This window comes from Halichoerus grypus, chromosome 10 (assembly GCF_964656455.1).
Source record: "Halichoerus grypus chromosome 10, mHalGry1.hap1.1, whole genome shotgun sequence".
Taxonomy (NCBI): Eukaryota; Metazoa; Chordata; class Mammalia; order Carnivora; family Phocidae; genus Halichoerus; species Halichoerus grypus.
This window is the reverse complement of record NC_135721.1, coordinates 51,346,972-51,372,548: the sequence shown is the minus strand read 5'-3', so window position 1 is coordinate 51,372,548 and position 25,577 is coordinate 51,346,972. Positions and strand designations below refer to the sequence as shown.

At 46.0% G+C, this 25,577-nt stretch overlaps 1 protein-coding gene and 1 long non-coding RNA gene across 6 annotated transcripts in view; one reads left to right on the top strand and one right to left on the bottom strand.

The window, feature by feature from the left end:
- ASPRV1 (aspartic peptidase retroviral like 1) overlaps positions 1 to 25,577 on the bottom strand; it is a 109,250-nt gene that overhangs the window by 27,087 nt on the left and 56,586 nt on the right. For 3 of the 5 annotated variants that reach the window (XM_078056443.1, XM_078056440.1, XM_078056441.1), the window contains 2 exons: positions 15,996 to 16,083; positions 15,626 to 15,700 (listed from right to left, as the gene is read on the bottom strand). The gene's annotated coding sequence lies outside the window, so the exon portion shown is untranslated. Of the gene's footprint in view, positions 1 to 15,625; positions 15,701 to 15,995; positions 16,084 to 18,181; positions 18,331 to 25,577 lie in introns of those variants that run through there. The other 2 variants (XM_078056444.1, XM_078056442.1) reach the window with 2 other exon arrangements.
- LOC144379353 (uncharacterized) lies at positions 20,940 to 23,649 on the top strand. Its single transcript, XR_013442181.1, has 2 exons — positions 20,940 to 21,053; positions 22,835 to 23,649. It is a non-coding gene; the product is annotated as an uncharacterized LOC144379353 (long non-coding RNA).

Here is a 25,577-nt window from a genome sequence, read left to right as displayed (position 1 = left end):
AAGCCTTCATTTGGAAGTGGGATCAGAGTTTCCCAGACTTCATCCAAAGAGACCCCAGGAGGTGGTTCTGACACCAGTCCCCAGCCCCTCCTCACTCAGGGCCTAGGGACCACTGGACCCAGATGGTGAGGGACATGAAGGCCATCAGAACCCCCTCTGGGGACTTCACAGCTGGTCTCATGCTGACTGGAACACACTGACTGGGGCCCCTGCCATGTGTGTCTCTCACTGGGAGCCAGGAGAGTAGGAGGGGATTGTGAGGGTCATTCAGTGGGGAAGATTCTCATCCTGTTCGAAGCTGGAGCTGAAGAGGGTTCCCCAAAGTGCAGTGTCATAACACACGCCTGGAACACCATTCTTCCTATTCCTGCTGGCCACAGACAGTGCAGGGCTGGGCTTGGCAGGGACAGGGGGCCGGAATGGTAGGGAAAGCCTTATAGAGGACGTGGGCCTTCCTTTGGGCCTTGAGGGATGAGCCACCTTGGGTCAAGAAGAAAGAGAAAGGAGGAGGAATGGCGTTCCAGGGAGGGTGAACAGTCTGGACAAAGAGGCAGAGGTGGCAACACAGTGTTCAGTCAGAAGTCCAGTCTGAATAAGAAGAAACCAGGAAAAGGAATCCTGAAGAATAAAGACTCTCCTCCCCACTCTCCGCCCTCTGGCAGAAGAAACCAGTGTTTCCCCAAGTGTCATATCCTCTGGGCATCTCCGGTCACTTCTATCCCCAACCCCAGGTCCAAACAGCCAGGCTCCAGGAGCCACAGAAAACAAGGGTGGGCTTTCCACAGCCCCTCACTGCCTCCCTTCCTTCCGTTCCTCTGCACCTCCTGACTCTGATCTTTGCCCTGGATGTACTTACCCTTTCGTTTAAAAATAAATAAATAATCTCTCTCAATCTCTCTCTCCCCTTCTCCCTTCCCCCCTCCCCCCCCACACACCCCTACACCTACACCTGCTTAAACTCCAATGGCTTCTCACTGCCCTTGGGATAAAATCCCAAATCCTTACCCTAGGCCTGCCCCACCTGGTCCCTGGGCCCTCCCTGGGCTGGCTCAGCCACTCCCACCCCCTCTCTCAGCTGCCTCTTGCCCCCAGCCTTCTGCACCTCATGGCCTTTGCCCAAGCCACCGCCTCTGCTGAGAAGGCTCCTCACCTGCAGGCTGCAACTGAGCCATTACTTCCTCACAGAGGCCTTCCCCCTAGTGTAAGCCAAGTACCTCCTTCCCCCTTTTTCATGGGACCCTGTTATTTCCCATCATCCTGTTCGTCCCCCTTTCTATAACCATTTGTGTCTGTGTGTTTCCTTACTTCATACCAGCTCCCTACACCAGGATGATGGCTTCTCAGGTTTCATTCACCCTAATTCCTCAGAGCCCAGTATACATCCTGACAAGTATTTGTTTTTTAAATATTCAAAAGACACCCCTCTGCCTGTAGGATGAAAATCTAAGCTCTTGACACAAAGACCTTTTCACATCTGAGCTTTGCCTGCTCTCCAGCCTCATGTCCCCCAGGTTGGCCATCCCTACCCCTGACCTCCTTAGGGAGCCTGGGCTCCAGCCAGACCAGGTTACTTGCCATTTCTGGAACACAATCTGCCCTTTCTCATCTTCATACTTTCCTATAAGTTTTTCTCTTGGTAGAGAGTAGCAAATTCCTATCCATCCTTCAAGGCTCATTCTGGCTCCTTCCTGGACTCCTCCAGGCAGCATTCCTGGCGCTCCTCTCCCCTCCCTTCCCACATCAGTCTGTCCCTTTATTGTTCTCCTACCTCTCTTCTCCATTAACTCCTGAGGGCACCCTGGACTCCTCTTCATCTCAAGTGCCTGTTACAGGTCCTAGCACACAGAAGGACCTCAAAGGAAAGATCTTTCAGCTGAATGGTTTCTGCTCAATAAAGGAAGAACATTCCAATGTTCCAGCAGACCTCCAAGCAGCAGGTGCTCCCCTGTAAGGCAGTAAACCCTCTCTCCCATGGGGAATTCTTTAAGCAGAGGCTGCATACCCTATCCAACAGTGTTTTTCAAATTCTTTGTGATCCATTATAAACATACATAAATATCACACTAAAAACAAGAGTTTCACAAAATATTTACTCTTTCTTCCATGTGGTATACCCTGGTATTTTTTTTGTATTTCATTTTTCATAAATGCTGGTTTTAACCACTAAAAATGGGGTTTCAGGAGCCAGAAATGAGTTGAGACCCACAGTCTGAAAGACTCCTATGCTAGCCAGCATGTTAGAGTCCCTCATCACATCCATCACCCCACATCCACCATTTCCTCTTTGACACCAGTGGGCACTTCTAGGTTACTTACCCAATCAAAAGGGTGATTCTCCTAGAGCTGAGCAGGGACTAGAAGGGGAAGGTTCTGTTGACTGGTTAACAGGTAGGAGGGCTCCCGGGTACAGCTGCCCAGAGACCAAGGCCTCCCACTCATTCGACCCCACAAATATTTATTGAGTACCTACTATGTGCTAGGCACTGTCCCTGTCTCTGGAGATACAGCTATGAACAAGAGATTAAAAACACCTGGTCTGATGGCAAGGATGTGGAGAAATTGAAACCCTTGTGCATTGCTGGTAGGAATATAGGTACATCCTTTATGGTAGGTGCATCCTTTATGGAAAATAGTATGATGGTTCTTCAAAAGGTTAAACATACGAGGTGCCTGGGGTGGCGCAGCTGGTTGAGTGGTTGAGCATCTGACTCTTGGTTTTGGCTCACGTTGTGATTTCAGGGTTGTGGGATCGAGTCCCGCATCAGGTTCCTGGCTCAGCATGGAGTCTACTTAAGACTCTCTCTCCCCGCATGGGGCACCGGGGTGGTTCAGTCGGTTAAGCATCTGCCTTCAGCTCAGGTCATGATCCCAGGGTCCTGGGCTCGAGCCCTGCATCGGGATCCCTGCTCTACGGGGAGTCCGCTTCTCCCTCTGCCCCTCCCCCCCACCCCCCCACTCCTTCTTTCTCTCAAATAAATAAATAAATAAATAAGGTTAAACATTGAATTATCACATGATCCAGCAATTCCACTTCTGGGTATATACCCAAAAGAATTATAAGCAGAGACCGGAACACATACACCAATGTTCATAGCATTATTCACACACAACAGCCAAAAAGTGGAAGCAACTCAAATGTCCGTCAACAGATGAGTGAATAAACAAATATGGGATATACATACAATGGAATATTATTCAACCTTAAAAAGGAAGGAAATTCTGACACACGCTACCACATGGATAAACCCTGAAGACACGATGCTACGTGAAATAAGCCAGACACCAAAAGACAAATATTGTTTGATTCCACATATGAGGTACCTAAAATAGGCAAATTCACAGAGACAGAGTAGAATGGTGGTTGCCAGAATCTGGAGGGAGGGAGAGAGGATGAGGTGTTATTGTTTCATGGGTACAGAGACTCAGTTCAGGAGGATGAAAAATGTTTGGAGATGGACGGTGGTGATTAATGCCACTAAACTATACACTCAAAAATGGTTAAAATGGTAAATTTTATGTCATATATATTTTACCGTAATTTTTTTTTAAACCTGGCACTTGCAGTATATGTTCTAGAGGCACGGACTGGGAGAAGAGCTCATTAATAGAGTAGCATTACTTCTCCTCACCTCAGAACAGGAGCCATAAACTACATCTGGGCCCTGGAGAATCTGGGTGGGGTAGTAGGAGGGGGTAGAAAACAGGAGGCAGGAGCAGGTTTCCTCACAATCTTCTCACACAGAACAGCCCCCTTTGTATCTGTTTTCAATTTTAAGCATGTTCAGAGGAAATTTTGTTTGGAAAAAAAGAGCCACCACATAGATTCATCAATTGTAACAAATGTACAGATCTGGTGGGGGATGTTGATGATGGGGACAGCTATGCATGTTTGGGTGGCAGGGAGCATAAAGGAAATCTCTGTACCATCTTCTTAATTTGCTATAAACCTAAAACTGTTCTAAAAAAATAGTTTTTAGGGGAGGAAAAGGCCACCACTGCCTAAAAACATGTTTCTAAACTACTACCTTCCTTCTCTAAAATGACCACTGGTTGAGAGAACTTTTCATGAAGAGTGAGCCGGCAAGGACTACTCTGCAGGAGGGATCCCCTAAGCACTTTGCAGGCAGGTGCTGGCTCTGTGGGGGGTAAGGGGTCCCATGAGTGGATCCAGGGCCCTTCTAGCCCTTCCCCTGGGCTGAGGTGGTCAGTTATTGGATCTCTGGCTCCATCTCCTCCCAAGGGCAGCTTTCTCAGCTGAGTCACTTCTGGTCTTGACCAGGATGGGGTATAGAAACAGCATCCCCCCCACCCCTATTTTGGCCTTGGAAACCTTGGCTCCAAGTCCTGGCTCTGCCCTTTATAAGACACTAAACGCCCCAGCCTCTTTATTTAGCTGTAAAATGGGGATAGCCTGACACCACCCATCTCCCAGGATATGATGTGTCATGACACCACCAGACAACGCCCAGCACAGTGCCAGGCACAGAGGACACACACACAAGGAACTTTAGTGTTTGGGCCCTGAAGCTCAGGAATGGTGTCGTGGGCCCCAGTTGTGGGGCAGGCCCCGCACCCTTGAACCTGCCAGGCCAGCCTGGCCAGTCCTAGCACTCACTTGGGGAGCATTTCATGCACAGCCACCCCCAGAACAAATAGCCACGGAGAGCACTGGACTGACAAAGGCAGCAGCCCCCAGATGCCTAAAAATGCTTTAGAGCGGAGTCACGGTTTCTGGAGCTGGTTTCCAAGGAAGGAAGCCTCTGCCTGCCACCCCCAGGAGCCTTTCCTGAGGGGCCACACCCTGCCTGCCCTGAACTCATCCCTTCCCGGGACAGTTTCCACACTGGGCTGTGATTTCTTAAAGACAGGTGGACCTTGCCCCAGGCAGGGGTTGAGGGAGTCCCACTAACATCTCCTCTACGATTGGGTACTTCATTTCACTCCCTATGATGCCCCCAACCTACCCACCCTCCTGTCATTTGAGGACTATTCTCAAGGGAGGCAGAACTGGAAACAAATGGAAATAGGGCACTTTTTCTTTCTCTCTTACACTAACACTCTGTGCCTCTCCCTAACAGAGGGCCTGTTTTTGCCTTGTTCATCCTCTTGCTCATACAGACTTCAATAAGGAAGCAGACAAGCAACCTTTGTGCTGGACAGACTTCCTTTACAATCACTGCTAATTCTGGACTTTGGTCCTTCTGGATAGTCTGACATGGGTGAATCACATGCAAGGTATCATATACACGTGACAAACCAGTAGATTCACTAAAAATCTAAGCTCATTTGTCTTCTTTTGCTGCTGCCCACCCTTCTCCCTATAAAAATCATTTTGACTTCATCATCAGAATCTAATTTCCACTAGTTAGATGGAATTGGGTGGTTTTTCTCTACCCCTCGCATTATATTCCTACTGAAAAAAAAAACATAAAGAATTTTATTACGCAGTTTCTTAGAACCACCACTTGGCCAAGCCCTACTCTTCTTCTGGCCTTGGGGACACATCAATGAATGGCTCTGCAAACCTCTGAAATATTTCCAAAGACTTTTGATATTGTTATTTTAGTTTATTATTATTCTCCCCCATTAGAAGAAATGTTTCATCATTTGGTAATCAAACAGCATTTGCAAATACCAACATGAGGATGTGTAATGTATTATGCATGCATACTATATAATCATCTATTGTTAAGACAGAAACCTCCTGGTGGCGTAACACATCTCCAGTCCCACTGCCTTCTACTTAACGTCCCTTTCTCAGATGGTGTGGAATAAATAATCTTTGTCTCAGAAATACTTGGCTTTTCTCTTCACTCACTGATTGGAGCACCCCTGCAGTCATGCGGGGTGACTCACAGAAGCAGATCTGGGGACTAGGTGGCCAGGGAGACTTGAGGGGACAGGCTACCAAAGAAACAGATACCTGGCCCTGTCTCAGTGAGTGGGCCATCTTCAGGCAATGCAGAGTGAAGAGGGGGGAGTTTGTCCTCCGCCCACCCCCTGCTACTCCCTAAAAACTCATTCCAGCCCAAATCCCAGTGGCTTTGTCCTGCCCTCTGCTCATAGGTCACCCCATCCAGGCCTGCCTTCCCCAGGGAGTGTCCATCTCAGAGCCTCCTCTGCATCTATCTTCAGGGCATCAGGGAACCACCATCAGCAAGCTTGCAGATGAGAAAGTATCTATGCACAAATTCACTCGGATGAACAAAGGAATCCAACAGAAACGGAAGGATTTTAGGCTGTGAGTCAGACCAGGGCTGGGTGGGGAGGACCTGCGCTGAGAACCTGAGATCACAGCATGCCTCAAACCCATGAGGAATATGGCTAGCCCTAATCAGGATCAGCTCAACAGCATCAAATTTATCCAGAATCACTGAGGTTCCAATAAAATACCTTCCCTAAAAAGTGAAGCTTCGGGCACCTGGGTGGCTTCAGCTTAAGCGTCTGCCTTCAGCTCAGGTCATGATCCCAGGGTCCTGGGATCCAGCCCCCTGTCGTGTCCGGCTCCCTGCTCAGGTGGGGAGCCCACCTCTCCCCCTCCCCCTGCTTGTGCTCTCCCTCTCTCGCTCTCGCTATCTCTGTCAAGTGAATGAATAAAATGTTTTTTTTTTTTTTAAAGATTTTATTTATTTATTTGAGAGAGAGAATGAGACAGAGAGAGCATGAGAGGGTCAGAGGGAGAAGCAGACTCCCTGCCGAGCAGGGAGCCCGATGTGGGACTCGATCCCGGGACTCCAGGATCATGACCTGAGCCGAAGGCAGTCACTTAACCAACTGAGCCACCCAGGCGCCCTGAATAAAATCTTTAAAAAACAAAAAACTATCCTTTTCCGGGGCGCCTGCATGGCTCAGTCAGTTAAGTGTCTGACTTTGGCTCAGGTTATGATCTCAGGGCCCAGTGTCAGGCCCCATGGGCTCTGAGCTCAGCAGGGAGTCTGTTTCTCCCTCTGCCTCTGCCCCACAACCCCGCCCCATGCTCATGCTCTCTCTCTCTCAAATAAGTAAAATCTTTAAAAAACAAACAAAAAACTACCCTTTTCCCACTGAAGTGGTCATCATTATGAGCATTCCCTATGGAACTAGACAATAATGTGATTATGTTTCCTTATTGTTGCTCTGTCCTTCCCCATGGCTTTACTTTCCTGTCATCTGCATGTCTGTCTCTAAAAACAACCTACCAGCCCCAACGTTCCAGGCTGTTTCTTTTCTTCCGTAGTGGTTGGGAAATCAGAAAGACACTTTTGTCCGAACAGTGTGCTAAGTGTTAACAGACTTGAGGCCCTCAAAGGCTAAAACACCTGGTTTAGATGCAAGGATTTTGACGTAGTTATTTCTGCAGATCCTATTTTCAATAACTTCCAGTTCAGGGCTAAAGTCCAAAGAGAGATGAGGCTTCAAGACTCAATCCCACCAGAATGTTCCTTCCACCATCCTCTGGCTGGTAAGATGTTTCTATTATTGTGATGCTGCATGCAGAGCTCCATGTTTTGCCCTTATTCTGTTTATTATGCATAGCCCTGCCAGGTGAACGGCACTGATGAGCCCCAATCGGCCCGGGAGCTTTGCCTCCATGAGGAGCTCCAAGAGAAATGAAATGTACGTCCTTGTGACACCTGACACCGAGCTGCCATCTTTCAGGTTTCTGGAGCACTTGGCAGACTTCAACCTCCTGCCATGGCACTGCGGCGGCATCCGTGACCATGGCCACTTTGTGGGATGACCAACTGGGCGGGCCCTTGAAAGGAGACTCCACAGAGAGAGCAGAGCACCACCAGGTGGACCACCACCAGGGGCATCCAACTGCCGGTGCCATCGTGTGCCAGCTCCGCAAGGAACCTAGAGGGCAATGTCTAGACGGGGCCACTTAGCCTGTGTTTGCAGGTGTTCTGAGCAATAAGCTCACTCTGCATTTTTCACCCCATGGGTTGTGACCCATTACTGGGTTATGAAATCAGTTTAGTGGGTCACAACCAGCAATCTTCTTTAAAAAATAAGTAGAACAGAAAATATCCAAGTGCATCACATACAGCGAGGGTGTTATTTTTATAAAACTTTTGCTTCAGTTTTATATACCTGTATGTAGGTGTGTGGTGGTTGGGACATGAGATATATTTCTCACAGGGAGTGGTGGTCAAGGAAGTTTGAAATGCAATAATCTGACACACATCCATCCTGCACCTACGTCTTCCTGAGACCCATCCCTGCTACCTCCCCACCCTGATGAGAAGTCAAAAGGAATCTGTTCAAGGTCCTAAAATTGGCCTCATCTGGAAGGCACAGGAGTAAGGGAAGCCTCCTTGGGGGAAATGGGGCTTGCTGTGGCATGAGCAGGAATAGGGAGGGGGCAGCAAGGGCACAAGGAAAGGCATGGGCAGTGTCCTATGGTAAGAAGGAGTGGGGTGAACAAGGGCTGGGAAAGGCCTGTGGGGGATAGCTATAGATGCCTGCATTCTTGGGGAGGTAAACCGAGGGGCTGAGGCTAGAAGAGTGGGAGGAAGAAGCCTGATTTGATTCCAAAGACCCAAAGTTACCTTTGGGGGACACTTGAGGGTGGGAGGGTCAAGGGGGGTGGTGTCTGACCTAGTGCCCCTACCTCTCAGTGATAGTGCCTGCTTTTCTTTTGTCAATTTAAATTTAACTTTTAATTAATTAAAATGAAAAATTCAGTTCCTCAGTTATACTAGCCACATTTCAAACTCTCAATAGCCCCATATGGCTAGTGGCCATCATGTTGTATAACACAGAACATTTCCATCAATGCAGCAAGGTCTACTGGACAGGGGTATTCTAGAATGAGCAAATGATAAATTTATTCCAGGATTGCCTTCCCTCAGGAATCCAACAACTTCCATTATTTCTATTATACCTATAGTTCTAAATGCAAATGTCTCTGGGAGAGGTACTGGAATGACCTAAATTCTTACCAAAGAGTAACTGGTTGATATGAAGAAAGCCAGAGCCTTAGAAGCCATCCATCGTAGGCTGAGTATGTGTGCCAGCACGTGGGAATGAAGGGATGTCAGAAGACGTTGCCCTAGCCGAATGTGCTGAGGATACTGAAGAATAAAGATAAGCTCCTCTATCAGGGGATGTGGAAAACTTTGAGAACTGTGACAAAGTGACCCACAGTTATTATTCATCTTCAGGTGAGAGTTTATTCCCCAATAGTCCTCAGCAAGGGGGTTATTACACAAGAAATAAGCACTTCTCTATTTCTAGGGAGGGAGTAAGAAAAAGTGGACACAGGCCTTCCCAGAGGTAGATGCTTATGAACTTGGCCCTCTTCGGCCCTCAACATTTGCTCTATGACTAGGTCCATGGCTCTATCTCCTTCACACCAATGACTCCCTGAAAAACACCATAAGTGCAGGCCTAGAGACCCAAATTCTAACTTGTTATTTCTACCAGGAGCCTCCATCAGCAATCCCAAGGAGAATTATAACAATCGCTGGCCCGCTGGCCCCATGCCCCCTTCCTGTATTCTGGTTTCTGGCTCATCCTCCACCTGCTCACTCCATCATCCAGGTCAGCACCCTATGAGTCACCCCAGACTCCTCCCCTTCCTTCCTTGCTCCCCACCCAAGGTCACCACATCTTGGCCACCTCTCCATTCTGCCATGAATCTGCCCAGCTCTGACCTTCTCCAGCCCTCACTGTCACGGGGGCCACCCACTGGTCTTCCTGCTTCCAGTCACGGCCACCTCCAGCCCAGTGGTTCTTAACCACAGATAAGCAACAGAGTAACTTGGAGAGGTGTTTAAAATATAGATTCTGACTCAGTAGATCTGGCCAGGTTGAGCACGTGTATTTTGCAAAAGTGCCCCAGGTGATTCTGATGTGTACCCTTCATTAAGAACCACTGCCGCCTCCTCCTCCTCCTAATTAATAACAAAACAACAATTAACATTTTTTGTGCACTTACATGTACTACTTCATGTAATCTTCATGACAACCTTGTGAGGTAGGAGCTATCATCTACTCCCATTTTACAGTTGCTGAAACTGAGGCACAGAAGTCCCATGGCCAGTGAGGGGAGGACCAGAACACAACCCACCGCTCCTTACCATTCTGCTCTCTACACCACTTATACACTTGACTTGAAGTGTGGCTCCCTCCTTAACACCCTTTAAAGACAGTTCCAGAAAAAGATGGGAGGGGTGCCTGGGTGGCTCAGTCAGTTAAGCATCTGACTCTTGATTTTGGCTCAGGTCATGATCTCAGGGTCGTGATCAAATCGCACCGGGTGTCAAGCTCCACACTCAGTGGGGAGTCTGCTTGAGATTCTCTCTCTCCCTCTTCCCCTCCCCAACCCCGTGCATGCTCTATCTCTCTAAAATAAATAAATCTGAAAAAAAAAAAAAAAGAGGGGCGCCTGGGTGGCTCAGTCCGTTAAGTACCTGCCTTCAGCTCAGGTCATGATCTTGGGGTCCTGGGATCGAGCACCGCATTGGGCTCCCTGCTCCTCAGGGAGCCTCCTTCTCCCTCTGCCTCTCCCCCTGCTCCTGCTTTCTCTCTCTCTCTCAAATAAATAAATAAAATCTTTAAGAAAATAAAAAATAAAAATATTTTTTAAAAAAGACAGGAGCTTAGGAACAGATTCATGATTTCCCTCTCCATCAATCTCTCACCACAGCTTCTTCTTTTTTTTAAAAAAAGATTTTATTTATTTATTTGAGAGAGCGAGAGAGAGAAAGCACAAGCAGGGGGAGCTGCAGGCAGAGGGAGAAGCAGGCTCCCCGCTGAGCAGGGAGCCTGATGTGGGGCTCGATCCCAGGACCCCAGGATCACGACCTGAGCCAAAGGCAGATGCCTAACTGACTGAGCCACCCAGGAGCACCCCCCCACCACAGCTTCTTAACACTACAAGAAATATCTCGATCAGGGTGGTGGTTATAGAGTATACATATTATAAAAATTCACTGAGATGTATGCTTAGGATTTGTGACTTTACTGTATGTTCATTACTCCTCAGTAAAAAAGATCCTGCAAAAAGTCACTTCAGAAAGAACAATCAATCAATCAATCAATACAGAAACAAACAAACAAACAAAAAGAAAGAACCAAGCAAATGTGAAATAGGTAAAAACATGCATGCACCTTAGAAACTAGGAAGAAGGGGGGCCTAGGTGGCTCAGTTGGTTGAGCAACTGCCTTCAGCTTGGGTCATGGTCCCAGGGTCCTGGGATCGAGCCCCGCATCGGGCTCCTTGCTCAGCAGGGAGCCTGCTTCTCCCTCTCCCTCTACCTGCTACTCCACATGCTTGTGCTCTCTCTCTCTCTGTCAAATAAATAAATAAATAAATAAAAATCTCAAAAAAAAAAAAACTAGGAAGAAGCCATTACAATGCTGGTGATTACGAACAATTCTTTCTGGAATAACACATTTAAGAACAGATTAAGAGAAGATCCCCAGGGCTAACCCACAGGAAATCCTCAGAGGAGATTGGGGTTGGAGAGGGCCCTGGCTGGAGGCAGGGTCCCCTGCAAGATGGACAGGAAAACCCCAGGCTAGGGTGGCTGGGCTACCGTGGGGGGCATATGGCATTATAGCAGCCACAGCAGCAGAGACACGGGGGCTCTGAAGGTCCGCAGGACTGTCTTTGGGTCAGAGACCATGGAATTTCCCATGTGGAGGTCAATGGCAGTGAGGGGCTTCTTCCTTAAAGAGGCCATGTGATTTCTGCATCGTGAAGAAAGTCCAGGCCCATCAAATCCAGCTCCTGGTATGTTTGGTGCTTATGAATACAAAGGACTCCACTGGGATGACCCATGTTTCCAGCTCCACTGTGCAGTCCAAGGGAGGAGAGCCTAGCACTTTGATTTTGAAGTCTACCTTAAAAGAACAAAGAAAATTCTGAAAAAAACAGTGTGATGATGTATACCTCACACTAGCACCTATTAAGATATATTTAAAGAAAATGTGATCAAAACAGAAGTTACTGGTGTACAAATAGACAATTAACTGGAAGAGACCAGAGAGTCCTAGAGCAGACCCAGGTATACATGGAAATGTACTGTAAGATGCAGTCAGTATTTCATTTTTTTAAAATATTTTATTTATTTATTTGAGAGAGAGAGAGAGAGAGCACAAGCAGGGGGAGGGGCAGAGGGAGAAGCCGACTTCCCGCCGAGCAGGGAGCCCGATGCGGGGCTTGATCCCAGGACCCTGGGATCATGACCTGACCCAAAGACAGATGCTTAACCAACTGAGCCTCCCAGGTGCCCTGCAGTCAGTATTTCAGATCAGGAGGCTAAGGATAAATATTTTAATCATCAGTGACTAGGAAAAAGAAGTTAAATCCTTAATTCTCACAATTCACCAAAATATGACAAATTCCATCTAGATTAAGAATTAAATGTAAATTTTTTCTTTGTTTTTCCTTTTTTACTTATAAATGTAAAATTTTTAAAAAGAAACCATTTAAGTATTGAGAATTTATATGAATATATAATTCTGTAGCAGAAAAAAACCTTTCAAAGCCTGACACAAAGACAGAAACATAGGCTCGGCCTAGAGATCCAAATACCAATGAGTTCTCTCCACCAGGAACCTCCATCAACAATCCCAAGGTGAATTATAATAATCTCCACCCCTGTCCCCCATCCCTACCTTTTCATGTATCCCTGATTCTGGCTCATCTTCCACCTGCTCACTCTGCCATCCAGGTCAGTATCCTTGAATCACCCCAGACTCCTCCTGCTCCCTCTTCATTCCCCCCTCCCAGGGTTACCCCTTCTTGGCCACCTCTCATTCTGCCTTGAATCTGTCCAGGTTGAACCTCTCCAGCTTGGCCCTGACTGAAGGCCTCATCCTGCCACCCTGTTACCAGCTCAAGGACTGCCCATGGGCCTCTCTGCTTCTAGTCACAGCCACCTCCAGCCCAATGGCTTGGAAAGCCTATAAAGACCACCTTGATTGCATGGACATTTTACATTTATGAATGCTTAAATATGAACAAAACTAAATGGCAAATGACAACCTAGGATAAAATATTTGTTACATAAGAAAGACAAAGAGTTAATAGCTTGAATATATATCAGGTTCTCCTTTAAATCAAAAAGACGGGGGCACCTGGGTGGCTCAGTTGGTTGAGCAATTGCCTTCGGCTCAGGTCATGGTCCCAGGGTCCTGGGATCGAGTCCCGCATCGGGCTCCCTGCTCCACAGGAAGCCTGCTTCTCTCTCTCCCACTCCCCCTGCTTGTGTTCCCTCTCTCATTGTCTCTCTCTCTGTCAAAAAAAAAAAAAAAAATCAAAAAGACAAAAAAAGAATAAGCCACACTAAATAATAATAAAATACTGTACAAATGAAATGAAAAAAAGAACATACCAATAGAAAACTAAGTAAAGCACATAATCAATTCTTCAAAAGAGAATAACCAGTGACTAATTGGCCTGTAGAAAAAGAGCCCAAGTAATAAAATAATAATTTTTAAAAATTTTTTAAAAATTTATTTGACAGGGGGCGCCTGGGTGGCTCAGTCGTTAAGCGTCTGCCTTCGGCTCAGGTCATGATCCCAGGGTCCTGGGATCAAGCCCCACATCGGGCTCCCTGCTTGGCGGGAAGCCTGCTTCTCCCTCTGCCCCTCCCCCTGCTTGTGTTCCCTCTCTCTCTGTCTCTCTCTCTCTCTCTGTCAAAATAAATAAATAAAATCTTTAAAAAAAAAAATTTATTTGACAGAGAGAGTCACAGTGAAAGAGGGAACACAAGCGGGGGGGTGGGAGAGGGAGAAGCAGGCTTCCTGCCGAGCAGGGAGCCCTATGTGGGGCTCGATCCCAGGACCCTGGGATCATGACCCGAGCCAAAGGCAGACGCTTCATGACTGAGCCACCCAGGAGCCCCAAAATAATAATTTTTTAAAAAGAAAAGCAAAATATGGGGCACCTGGGTGGCTCAGCCGTTAAGTGTCTGCCTTCGGCTCAGGTCATGAACCCAGGGTCCTGGATCGAGCTCCGCATCAGGCTCCCTACTCGGCAGGAAACCTGTTTCTCCCTCTCCCACTCCCCCCTGCTTGTGTTTCCTCTCTCACTGTCTCTCTCTGTCAAATAAATAAATAAAATCTTAAAAAAAAAAAAGATAAGAAAAGAAAAATAAAGCAGCAACAATAAAATACTAGTTTTGCTTATCAAATTTACAATTAAAAAAAAAAGCAGTATTCCCTAATATTGGGAAAGATGTAGGCAAAGAGATGCTCGCATAAGACTGGTAAAGATGTAGGCAAAGAGATGCTCTCATAAGACTGGTGGTAAGAGCCTAAGCTGATCTATCCCTTCTGGAAGGCAATTGGGCAATATGAAAATCATTGGAAGTGTGCATATTTTTTGATCTAGCAATTCTACTTCAAGACTATATCCTAAGGATAAAAATAACGATGTACACAAAGTCAGTATTACATATAAACCTTACTGTTAGTCACCTAAGGGGCAATAATAAGAGATTAGTTAAATCATGGTAGGTGCACAGTGAAATACTACAGATCCGTAAGAAGTTTATTTACTGTCAAGGAAAACTGTTTACAATATATTGCTAAGTATAAAAAGCAAGTCACAGAACAGTATGTATGATATGAACTCACTTATGTAATGAAATATGTAAGTGTGTACACATCCATATACATGCACAGAAAAAAGATCTTTAGGCATGTAACCAAAATAGTGATAATACACACTTCTGACTAGTATTATTAGTATGATTTCTTATTTCCTTTTTTGTTCTTTGTGTTTCCCATTTTTAAAAGAAAATGGTGGTGGGGCGCCTGGGTGGCTCAATCATTAAGCGTCTGCCTTCAGCTCAGGTCATGATCCCAGGGTCCTGGGATCGAGCCCCGCATCGGGCTCCCTGCTCAGCAGGAAGCCTGCTTCTCCCTCTCCCACTCCCCCTGCTTGTGTTCCCTCTCTCGCTGTGTCTCTGTCAAATAAATAAATAAAATCTGAAAGAAAGAAAGAAAGAAAAAGAAGAAAAGAAACATGGTGGTGCGATACAGACCTCCTTCCCTACCATTTGCCTGGTGGGGAATCCCTGTCCAGAATTCCCATTTGACTCTGAGTATCTACATCCCTTATATGGACATATGTGGTATTTCTTATGCTGCTATTTAACTTTTCAAACTTAATCTTGTCTCTTCAATTCTCTAGACCGTGGGTACAGTGCCTAGGACATAGCAAGTTCTTGGCAAATGGCCCAAGAAAGAACATGTCACCTCTGTGCCCATGACCCTGCGGGCTGCCTGAGCATGGACTGGTTGGCTCCACAGGTGTGGCATTCAAGCTCAGGCCAGGCTTGAGACTGCATGTTGTGGGCCACCTGTCAATCTTGCCCCATTGAAGATGCTTATTGTTGCTGCTAATTATTGTTGAGTGATGGGGCTGTTTGTTTAAAGCATAGGTTACTGCCCCCACACCCAGAGGCAAAGCCAATCCTATGGCATCCTATAATTAATGAACCAATAAGTATTTCCTCTGGCTTTGATCCAACAGATCCCTTCCTACTTCTTCCGCCACCCTCACCCCATTTACAACTTCCCATCTTGGCTGTTGGAGGCCTCCTTTGGAAAAGTACCCCCTTCATCAAAACTATGGGCCTAATCAGAATAGTCCTGTGTCCCTGGTATCCCAAGCTTGACTCACCAGCTCCTCCTTGTCCTCCTGAGTGATCAGGTCTGCTCTCATATTTAAGCGAATCTGTCACCCAAGCAGTCCAGCCTATAGAATGAAAGAGCCCTAAGAGACCATTGTGGGAAGGACACAGGATTTTTTATGCAAATTCAGTAAGTTAATTTTCACGGATGTCCATAATCTCTGTAATCAGTACTCACTTTGGTTAAACTGTCTGGAGAAAAAAAAATACAAAAGCCATCAGAAATGGGAGAGTCAGAATCTGGGAGAAAAGACCAGTCAACTGCTTTTTTTCCCCTCCTTGTAAAGATATAAACAATCCCTGGTGCTCCAAAGGTTCTAGAAGTAGCAAAGAAGCGAGAGAGGTCCCGCATGTGCTTACCATGAGCATATCTGGAGATCAAGCCTAGACTGCCACCATGGGAACCTTGGACAAGGTACTTCACAGCTCCATGCCTCGGCTTCCTCATCTGCAAAATGAGATGATAATAGTGGAACCTGCCTCACAGACTTGTTGTGGGGATTAAATGAGTTAATGGAGATAAAGCACTTAGAACAGTTGCTACAAGTGAACAAGACATAAGTGTTTGCCGCTGTTAACAGAAGGAGTCACATGGTGACAGCCATGTTGAACTGTCTGCCCTTCTGTAGCCGATGGTTTCTCAGCCTCAACACTATTAACATTTTGGGCTGGGTAACTCTTTGTTGTGAGCAGCGGTTCTGTGAATTGCAGGATGTTTAGCAGTATCCCTGGCCTCTCTCTACCCACTATATGCCAGTAGTACCCCCCTAACCCTCCCACATACCAATTTGCGACAACCAAAAATATCTCCAAACATTGCTAAATGTCCCCTGCCAGTGGGGTTGGGGTGAAATCGCCCCTTTCAGAACCACTGATACAGTCCTATAAAAGCCACTGTCATGGGGACACCCAGCTGACTCAGTAGAGCATGGACTCCTTTTTTAGAGGGGAGGGGCAGAGGGAGAGGGAGAGAAAGAATCTTAAGCAGGCTCCATGCCCAGCATGGATGGAGCCTGATGCAGGGCTCAATCTTGCGACCCTGAAATCATGACCTGAGCCAAAATTAAGAGTTAGACGCTCAACCTACTGAGCCACCCAGGTGCCCCTAGAGCACCTGACTCTTGATCTCGGGGACATGAGTTCAAGCCCCACATTAGGTGTAGAGTTTACCTTAAAAGGGGAGTGGGGCACCTGGGTGGCTCAGTCAGTTGGGTGGCTGCCTTTGGCTCAGATCATGATCTCAGGGGTCCTGGGATTGAGCCCCACATTGGGCTCCTTGTTCAGCGGGGAATCTGCTTCTCTGTCTCCGTCCACCCCTCCCCCTGCTTGTGCTCTCTCTCTCTCAAATAAATAAATGAAATCTTAAAAAAAAAAAAAAAAAAAAAAGCCACTGCTAAAAAAAAGAAGCTATGCCACACACTCTGAGCAGGTCTGGTATGGATCCCGGACTGAAGGTCCCACAGTGGGGCCCCTTGTGGTTTGATGTAGGAGCTGCAGGTGGGGAAGTAAAGAGTGGCCAGTTCCGTCTCTGTAGATAGCTGCCATTTTCTCTCCCTGCAGATGGAATGGGAAACTGGGGCCATTCTAATTGGGAGGGACCCTCACCCCTGAGAGACTAAGAGGGTACAGAGAGAAAGGGAGTCCAGGAGCTGACTTCTCTGGCAGCTTGTGTCTGTGGCCTTAATTAGAGAGAGCCCTGTCGAGCCCAGAGGGGAGAAGGCCATATAGGATTCAAACTTAAAGCCTTGGCCATGGCAGAAAACATGCTCTCGCCTAGTGAGGCCTCTGGGCACAGGAGCCTCTGCAGCCCCTCTGTTCTCAGGAAACAAGCAGGCTCTGCACTTGATTATGAAAAGAAATACACTACTCTTTTCATAAAATAACCTGCTGACCACATAGCACTATTAAAACTTGACATGCACTTATTCTGACCCAGGAGTTGCTACAGATGCATTCTATGGCTGTATTAGCCAGGTGCACAGCATCTACACAGGGCCTGTGGTGTCCTCATCTAGAGTACAGGCTTGGGACTTCACTGCCCTGTTCAAATCCCAGATCTACCACCTACCAGATGGTGACTATAGGAAAGTTACTGATCTCCTTGTGACTTAATTCAATCATTTGTGAAGCAGGGGCAATAACAGGGCCTATGTCACTGGACTATTACAAGGGTTATGTGACTTACTACATGCCAAGAATAAGGTCTATGGTTAACAAATGTTAGATATTATTATGTTCATTGTGCCCTTAACTGGTAATAGCTAAAAATCTGGAAATTTATGCCAATCAACTGGTTACATACATGTGGCACATCTAGTCTATAGAATACTGGGCATCATTAAAAGAAATGAAGTTGAACTATATCTACTTAAATGATAGAATTCATTTAATAAGATCAAATTGCTAAATAATCAAATATGTTGCAGATAAGTATATATAGTTTGGGATTATTTGTATATAAAAAGAGCTCTATAGAAATGGATAAATGTCTTTATCTGCATAGAAAAATTTCTAGAAGAACCATCAAGAAGCTGTTGGTGGGGCACCTGAGTGGCTCCGTCGGTTAAGCGTCTGCCTTCAGCTCGGGTCATGATCCCAGGGTCCTGGGACTGAGCCCTGCATTGGGCTTCTTGCTCAGTGGGGAGCCTGCTTCTCCCTCTCCTTCTGATTGCCGCTCCCCCTGCTTGTGCTCTCTCTGTCAAATAAATAAATAAAATCTTAAAAAATAAAAAAAGAAGAAGCTGTTAGCAATAGGTGTATCTAGGGAGTAGGAACAGAGGACTGGAGAACTTTTGCTTTCTCCTTTGGTACTGTTAAAATTTTCTACTGTGAGCATGTATGTTTTTGAAAACAATATATATTTTTTAAGATTTTATTTATTCATTTGTCAGAGAGAGAGAGAGCACATGCAGGGGGAATGGCAGGCAGGGAGAGAAGCAGGCTCCCCACTGAGCAAGGAGCCCAGTGTGGGGCTTGATGCGGGGCCCAATCGCAGAACCCTGGGATGATGACCTGAGCTGAAGGCAGACAGTGACTGACTGAGCCACCCAAGCGTCCCTAATATTGTTTTTTAAAAATGAACAAGATAAATTTATATCTACTGATGTGGAAACATTTTTAAGATTTATTGCACTTTTTTTTCAAAAGTGGCAGAATATGAATAGCACAAGCCACAGGAATGAATCTCGGTTCACAAATTCAAGTGTGCAGGAAATCAAACTTTAGTTTCTATAACTCAACTCAATGTTTATGGTAAGCTTCCATTGTACCAACAGGAAACTCAACTCTAGGTGTGTCTGAGTTCTCCAGAATACTGAGAAGTGTCAGCATGGAACACAGGAGGTGGCTGTGAAGCTGGCTGAAGCCATATCCAATAGCCTCTGCCACTCTCTGCCACCCATGGGCATCCAAGAATCTTGGACCAGGCTGCCCGTGTCCCTACAGCTTGGTCCCAACATGCGGCCACCACGTGGCCACCACTCTCTGGAATCTTACTCCTGCCTGCCCAGGTGATCTGCTAGAAGGCAAGGTGGGACTCTGGAGACCACAGATCTTTCTCCCCTGTCTCTCCTGCCCTGAGCCTGTCTGGGGAGGAGAGCTCTGCAAAGAGTTGGGGGTCTTGCCACTCCAGGTGAAATCCTTCTTCTTTCTTGTTTCTAGTCAAGGTATTCAGTCTGTGCAAAAGAATCCTTTTCCTTCAATGAGCTATTCCACAAACCCTAAAGTTCTCCTAAGCGCATAAGCTTTTGGCACACAAAAGCCAGAGACACCTGAAACTTGATTCCAATTTCTAATCTGGGGAGCTAGTTCAGGAGAAAATGAGCTCCAAGGATGTGAGAGTGGGAAAGGGGAAAATCCACAAGGAGGAAAGTGATTAATTTCTCAAATATTATGCCAGCCACACAGATGTGTAAATGCAGAGCAAAAATTCTGAACATTCCCACCAAAGAATTAACAGTGTCTACCAGTAGGGTAAGCTTTTAAGACAGGGCAAGGGCTAGAAGGGGAGCTTTACCTTTTTATTGTATGTATTTCTAAACTGCTTTTGTATTTTAGTGATGAAGCTCTATTCAGTATTGCATATATCATCTACTATTTGAAACATACAAATACATATATATTTTTCCCTCCAGGCTGGAGTTGGAGGGTGATGCAGGTCACACCTGTTTAGCCCACTGAAGAGCAGAACCTTGGGGAGTGTATTTGCATGAAGGGCTGAGAGACTTGTTAGGAAAAAGAATTCTTTCTAAGGGAAGAAGGAGAAGAGCACAGTGAACTGACCCAGGGCCAAAGCTTTGCTCAGTGGAAGGAGGAAGTAATCCTGAGCTGAAGCAGTAGTTGTGATGGACACACACCCGTGGGACCAAACCTCAAGACCCTATAAAGCAATGGGGGCACGAGCAGCCTCACAGCCCTGCTCCTACAGAGGAGCCAGCTGACCTCATGCCAACAGGAGTGGCAGTGGCTCCCAGCAGGCGTGGGGTGTCTAATGGGTGGGGCAATGTCCAGCAGAACTGATAGCTTCATGGGGTGTGGCAGGGGCAAAGGGAGGTTGCAGAGTGGAGGAGGGGAAAAGATAGCTGGGAGTGGGAGGGTGTAGCTGTCTAACCTTATCCACCAGCACATGGGAGACACACACCCTGGGGACGCCCAAAATGCTCACGGGGTGAGGCTGTGGGAGGTAGGCAAGACCTGGAATTCTGCACTGGCAGGTAGGAGCAAGAGTCAGAGATACACGTGGACAAACTCTAATGATGTGATGAGTGCACAGGTGTCCAGGTGTGTGCACAGGCGGGGAGCACCAGAGAGGGAGCCACAAAGTCTACATGGGAGGGGTCAGGGAAGGGCTCCTGAGTCAACTGACGTTGGTAGTTCAGAGTGGGTGGGAAGGGTGGATGGCATGAGGAACTGCATGTGCAAAGGCCTGGAGCTGTGAGGGAGCTAGCCAGAGACTGGGGGAACTATCTGAAAGCACCTCAGACTCAATACAGGGGAGTGGTCAGTGAGGCCACACAGATTGTGTTCCATGATAAGGAATTTGAACTTTATCCTGCTGGCAATGGTGAAGCTCAGAAGAGGGCTTTATGCAGGGAAATGAGATGAACACATTACCAGGCAAATTTTTCACCACCACACTCCTACCACTGCTAGCTAACTCCCACCGAGTGTGCAGTCTCAGAGTGTTGCTTCCTCCAGGAAGTATTCGCTGACCACCTCTTGGACACAGCTAGCCCTCAGCTCAGGCTTCTAGAGGCTCCCAAGCACCACCCTCTCTTCCTTCCCCATCACGCTGTGTCTTGATTACCTGTGCCCTGTACTTTTTTCTGTCCCCTCATACACTGTGAGTGCTGGAGGCCAAGGATTACATCTGCTGTGTTCTGTGTTCTATCCCCAGCACCCCACACAGGGCCTGGCATGGTAAGTATTCAATATGTATTTATTTAGTAGGAAACAAAGCCTGTGAGAAGACAGTCTTGTGGTTTCCAGCCAGAGCTGCAGATTACAGTTGGAAAGGGGAGACAGGGGGACCAGGGAGACAGCTCATGCAATAGTTTGGTTAAGGAGTAACGAGGGCCTGACCTGAGGCAGTGGTGGTAGAACTAGAGAGCAGAAAAAGATTGAGAAAATATTTAGAAGGCAGCACTGATAGGCTTGGGTGATTAGATGAGGGAAGTGAGGGGATCAGATAAGGAGAGGAGGGCTCCTGGGCTTCTGGCTTAAGCGGTGGGTAGATGACAGATTAACCAAGACTGGCTATTCTGGAAGAGGAGGCAATGTGTTGGGGAAGATGATGAAATCAGTTTAGACATGTTGACTTTGACATGCCTGTAGGGCATACAGGTGGAGAGGTCCCAAGGGCAGCTGGAATCATAGCACTAGAGCCCAGGACAGACATCTTGACTGAAGATAGAGATTTGGGAGCTGTCAGTCTACAGGTGATGGTTAAAGATCAAGGAGGGGATAAGATAACCCAGGGAGCAAAGGAGGAGGGAAAACAACAAGGAGGATCCCCACCTGTAAGAGGTGTGGGGGGGAGGGCTATGGAAGGGAAAGGAGACATAAGATAGGAAGGGAGAAGAGAGCAGTATCACAAGGGAGAAGTGGCTTCAAGGAGTAGTAAACAGGGTCTAACAGTATGTAGAAACAGAGCTGGCCCCAGCCCTGGCTCCCCTTAACAGTTGAGAAAACTGAGGTCTAGGGATACTGAGGTGTTCAAAGCCACAAACTATTATTGCCCACGATCACACACATTGGTGGCTCTCAAATTATGATCCCTGGAGTCCTGGGGGTCCCGAAGACCCTTCCGGTGTGGCCCAAGAGGCAAAGAACATTTTTATAATAATACCAAGACTTGGGGTGCCTGGGTGGCTCAGTTGGTTAAGTGACTGCCTTTGGCTCAGGTCATGATCCTGGAGTCCCGGGATAGAGTCCCGCATAGAGCTCCCTGCTCAGCAGGGAGTCTGCTTCTCCCTCTGACCCTCCCCCTCTCATGTGCTCTCTCTTTCTCAAATAAATAAATAAAATCTTAAAGAAAAATACCAAGACTTTTTTGCAGTACTCACATTTGAACTGATAATACAAAAGCAACAGTGGGTAAAACTGCTGGGGACTTAGCACAAATTAGTGAAGTCATATTCTGCTCCCCAGGCACTTTGGTTTAAAAAAAGGCTAGCTTCACATAAGAGTGCCCATGATAGAACAATAATTACTGATTTTTTAACATGACCCTCGGGGTGCCTGGCTGGCCTGTGACTCGTGATCTCAGGGTTGTGAGATTGAGCCCCGTGTTGCGTGTAGAGATTACTTAAAAATAAAATCTTTAAAAAAAAAAAAATTACCGTGAGTACATTTTTGTTAATAGTCTGTGCATAAAGCACTTCTGCTATATACCAAAGTACTAGATAAATTTATGTGATTGTTTGCATTGAGAAATGAACCACCTCTTTTTTTCATGAAACATTTTTATTAGAAAAATGACCCCCTCCCCCCCAAAAAAGGAAAGAACGACTGACAAATTATGATTACTCAGATGTGGGCCTTTGGCAGTCATTTTCTCAAAAATTAATGAAGTGAGCTTGTCACATCAAGGAAAACTGACAGTATTTTCTGCCAATGATAAAATTTGATCTGGCAAGTGAAAATTAGAATTTTATTTTTATTTTTTTTAAAAAAATATTTTTTATTTATTTATTTGACAGAGAGAGAACACAAGTAGGCAGAGCCGCAAGCAGAGGGAAAGGGAGAAGCAGGCTCTCTGCTGAGCAGGGAGCCCGATGCAGGACTCGATCCCAGGACCCTGGGATTGTGACCTGAGCCGAAGGCAGCCGCTTAACCGACTGAGCCACCCAGGCGCCCTGAAAATTAGGATTTTAAAAACTTGTCTCCACACCATGAGCTTCACAGCCTCCTGGTACTTAAAGACTTTGCTGATGACATCAGTGGTAATACTAGGAATGTAATACTATGGATTGAAATGTGTCTACATTGGGAAGATCTCCATAAATCACTGAGCCATTATTTTCCAAATGACCAATGCATAATGTCTCAAGCATGAACTAAAGAACCATTCAAAGTGCAAGACAAATCAATGGAGTTTAATATAGCTGAGGATGAGAAGTTCAATGACATGGTTTCAGATCTCACACTGCAACTACCTTTAAGAAACTGCCATTTGTCCAGTTTTGGTGAAATATCAAAGAAGGTATCCACAATTATCTGAAAAGGCTACTAAAAATACTCCTACTTTTTTCAGCTACAAATCTGTATGAAGTGGGTTTTTATTCATCTACTCCAACCAAAGCAACGTATCATGATAGACTGGTAAAGAAGCAGATACAAGAACCCAACTGTCTTCTGTTAAGCCAGTCACTAAAGACATTTGCAAAACTGTAAAATAATGACTCTCTGAATTTTTTCATTTTAGATAATATATTTTTATAAAAAGTATGTTAACATGTAAAGGACTTATTAGTGTTATTTTTACATAATAAATACTTTTAAAGTCTTTTTCTAATATTTGTTTCCATATTTGTATTATGGTAAATATCTACAGCTACAGCCCACATAAATAAAGGTGTTTGAAGTCCTCAATAATTTTTAAAAGTGTAAAAGGGTCCTGAGACCAAAATACTTGAGAACCATTAATATAGACCACCCTTTCCTGCCTCCCAGTTCTAGGAGCTTATTTCTAGCACACCCACCCCTCCCATGCACTTCTCCGTAAAATATAGAATTATAAAACAAAATAAAAAATAAAACTTAGCTGAAGAAGAGATGAGACAGCAGGTACAGTGAGCTAAGCAGAGAATAAGACCCTTTCCTTCCCTTCAAAATAATGTTCCTTTAAGGGCCACGGCCTGGTAACTAACCCTGCCAGGGTAGGCTGGGTTCCTCCACACCCCCTTCCTACTGCCACCTGTGGGAGAAGACAGACTGGGGGCAGAGGGCTCAGTGGGAGTTCAGGTGTCATCTCCTTCACATTCAGTATCTGATTTGATACAATAGCCAATGAAGCAAGTAAGGCAGGTGGGGTTTTCTGTATTAGTCACTATTTACAGGGGAGGAAACAGAGGTCTGTGTCTTGCCTGACACCAACCAGTAAACAAAAGATGGGGAGGGCGGGCAGAAGCATTGGGTTCCTTCCACTGGGCACTAACTCTATGATGCCTCTCTTCCCCACTCAAGCCTAGAGGTCCATCATTAAAGATGCATTATTTTACATGTAAAGTCTTCTCTTACGTTTATAAGCCACATAGATTTCTTCTTTTAAACCTCTGTTCATTCTTTTGGGTAACTGATCGTTTTGTAATAGTTTGTAAGAAAAAGTGACCCTTTGTATTGCTTTTCAATTCCAAAACTGGTTTTAAAATGATTAAGAAGTGGGGTGCCTGGGTGGCTCAGTCAGTTAAGCATCAAACTCTTGATTTTGGCTCAGGTCATGATCTCAGGGTTGTGAGATTGAGCCTTGTGTTGGGATTCTCTCTCTCCCTCTCCCTTGCCCCTTCCCCGACCCCGTGCCCCCCAAAATAAATAAATCTTTTAAAAATGATTAAGAAGTATAAGTTAATGAAATAAAAGAGAAACAAACAACAGACATAACACAAAAGCTGGTTCTTACAAAACAGAAGTCTAACAAAACTAATCATGAAAAAAGCATGAATCATTAAATATACAATATTGGGAATGAAAAAGGGAAAATAAAGTACAGTAGAGATATAAAAACAAGACTATGAACATTTTATGCTAATAATTTTTAAATTTTGAGAAAATACATATATTTTTAAGATTTTATTTATTTATTTGAGAGAGAGAGCATGAGCAGAGGGAAGGGCAGAGGGAGAGGGAGAAGCAGACTCTCCCCTGAGGACCCAGGACCCTGGGATCATGACCTGAGCCGAAGGCAGATGCTTAACCGACTGAGCCACCCAGGTGCCCCTTGATAAAAATTTTAAACTACCAAATTACTTGACTAGAGAAGTAATAGTTATAGTAAAATTTATATAGCAGTAGTAGAAGTAATATTTTGGGGTGTCTCTTAAATGCAAACCCCTCAGGGAAGTAAGTGCTCATGAGTTCCTTCCTTGGTCATCTTTTGTGACACAAGAGATGGGTCTTTGGAACCTAGGCCTATCTGGATGGAAGAGGGTGCTGAGAGTACAGAGGAGGTGTTAGCACGGCCCCTTGTTTGGCAACCCTGGTTGGCCTGAAGTCAGATTACCAGGCTAGACCAGGCTGCCAAGACATCCCCTGCTTGCTTCCACAAGATTCAGCACCTTCAACAAGAGATTCCACCTGCCCTGTCAGTCCCAGGTGGGCACTAAGATGCCTCTGTTAATCTGGCTCTGCCTAGCCCGAAGTGTCAGCCTGTAATCCCCTCTTCTCTTACCTGATTCCTCCTTCCCTCCTCTCCTCTCCTTCTCCTCTTCTTCCCTCTCCCAACCT